Source organism: Aristolochia californica, unplaced genomic scaffold (assembly GCF_029961685.1).
Source record: "Aristolochia californica isolate CCGP_79_NKW_82.1479 unplaced genomic scaffold, dmAriCali1.0.hap1 SCAF_35, whole genome shotgun sequence".
NCBI lineage: Eukaryota > Viridiplantae > Streptophyta > Magnoliopsida > Piperales > Aristolochiaceae > Aristolochia > Aristolochia californica.
Window position 1 is genome coordinate 142501 of NW_027182048.1, and position 2500 is coordinate 145000.

Sequence of the window (2500 nt, forward strand, 5' to 3'; positions counted from 1 at the left end):
AGGCGCCAGGGCGCCCAGGCGGAAAAGACGCGCCCAGGCGGAAAAGAGGCGCCCAGGCGAAAAGGCGCCAGGGCGCCCAGGCGGAAAAGAGGCGCCCAGGCGGAAACGAGGCGCCCAGGCGAAAAAGAGGCGCCCAGGCGAAAAAGAGGCGCCCAGGCGGAAAGGCGCCAGGGCGCCCAGGCGGAAAAGAGGCGCCCTGGCGTACGCGCCCAGGCGCCAAAAGAGGCGCCAGGCGAAAAGGCGCCAGGGCGCCCAGGCGGAAAAGAGGCGCCCAGGCGGAATGGCGCCAGGGCGCCCAGGCGGAAAAGAGGCGCCCAGGCGAAAAAGAGGCGCCCAGGCGGAAAAGAGGCGCCCTGGCGTAGGCGCCCAGGCGCCAAAAGAGGCGCCAGGCGAAAAGGCGCCAGGGCGCCCAGGCGGAAAAGAGGCGCCCAGGCGGAATGGCGCCAGGGCGCCCAGGCGGAAAAGAGGCGCCCAGGCGAAAAAGAGGCGCCCAGGCGGAAAGGCGCCAGGGCGCCCAGGCGGAAAAGAGGCGCCCTGGCGTAGGCGCCCATGCGCCAAAAGAGGCACCCAGGCGAAAAGGCGCCAGGGCGCCCAGGCGGAAAAGAGGCGCCCAGGCGGAATGGCGCCAGGGCACCCAGGCGGAAAAGAGGCGCCCAGGCGGAAAAGAGGCGCCCTGGCGTAGGCGCCCAGGCGCCAAAAGAGGCGCCAGGCGAAAAGGCGCCAGGGCGCCCAGGCGGAAAAGAGGCGCCCAGGCGAAAAAGAGGCGCCCTGGCGGAAAAGAGGCGCCCTGGCGTAGGCGCCCAGGCGCCAAAAGAGGCACCCAGGCGAAAAGGCGCCAGGGCGCCCAGGCGGAAAAGAGGCGCCCAGGCGGAATGGCGCCAGGGCACCCAGGCGGAAAAGAGGCGCCCAGGCGAAAAAGAGGCGCCCAGGCGGAAAAGAGGCGCCCTGGCGTAGGCGCCCAGGCGCCAAAAGAGGCGCCCAGGCGAAAAGGCGCCAGGGCGCCCAGGCGAAGAGGCGCCAGGGCGCCCAGGTGGGAAAGAGGCGCCCAGGCGAAAAGGCGCCAGGGCGCCCAGGCAGAAAAGAGGCGCCCAGGCGAAAAAGAGGCGCCCAGGCAGAAAGGCGCCATGGCGCCCAGGCGGAAAAGAGGCGCCCTGGCCAGGCGGAAAAGAGGCGCCCAGGCGGAAAAGAGGTGCCCAGGCGAAAAAGAGTCGCCCAGGCCGAAAGGCGCCATGGCGCCCAGGCGGAAAAGAGGCGCCCACGCGAAAAGGCGCCAGGGCGCCAAGGCGGAAAACAGGCGCCCAGGCGGAAAGGTGCCAGGGCGCCCAGGCGGAAAAGAGGCGCCCAGGCGCGTGGGGGGCAAGGCGCCAGGCGCCAGGCACGCGCGGAGGCAAGGCGCCAGGCGCAAGGCGCCACGCGCGCGCGCGCGTGGGGGGCGAGGCGCAAGGCGCCACGCGCGCGCGCGCGTGGGGGGCGAGGCGCCAGGCGCCAGGCGCCGGGCGCGCGTGGGGGGCAAGGCGCCAGGCGCCGGGCGCGCGCGTGGGGGGCGAGGCGCCAGGCGCCAGGCGCCGGGCGCGCGTGGGGGGCAAGGCGCCAGGCGCCGGGCGCGCGCGCGTGGGGCGCCAGGCGCCTGGCGGGCGGGCGCCCCCAGGAAGGGGTGCTGGCGCGCGATGGGGTTGCGCCCGTACGGACCGTGTGACAGTACAGACACTTTGGCGAAACCTCCTGCCCGAAGCGATTTTAGGCGTTCGGCTAGGTAGGTGACCCGGTTTTTTTCGCGTTTCTCGGCCGCTAGCCCCTTTTTTCGCGTTTTCGTGCGCGCGCCCCTCTTGACCTCGCACGCGCGCCGCGCGTCGCGTCCTTGTCCTTGTCCGCGTCCGCGTTCGCGTGTGTCGGCGATCACGGGCCCCGTGCATGGCTCGTCTCTGTGGACCATCGCCCCGCTCTTGTCCCTCTTTCGTGTTTGTGTGGCGCCCCGCCCCGTGCACCATTGCCGGCTGGCAGCAAGGTGCCTAGCCCCCCTTGCCGCCAGGCCTGTCCACCCCAAGGTGCTAAAGCCGCCAGGCACCTGTGCCGCCGAACCGTGCGTCCGTAAGCCGCTGCACGTGCGGCGGCCGGCCATGCCCGTGCTATTGACCCTGTGTGACAGTACAGACACTTTGGCGAAACCTCCTGGCCGACGGGGTTTTTGCGCCCACCTAGGTAGGGCGACCCCTTTTTTTTCGTGTCGCCTGTCCGTGTGTCCCTTTTTCGCCTTTTTCGGGTTCGTGTTTTCGTGTGCCGCCAAAAGCAAGCCCTGCGCTCGTCCCGTCCCGCTTGACCCGTGCATCCGCCGGTGCTGGCCTGCAAAATGCCTGTGAGCGACGCACGTGACCAGCAGCCCAGGCGAGTGTGCACGGGTGGCAGGCGAAACGGGCGTGCGTGTCGCCAGTGTGTATGTCCCTTTTTCGCCTTTTTCGGGTTCGTGTTTTCGTGTGCCGCCAAAAGCAAGCCCTGCGCTCGT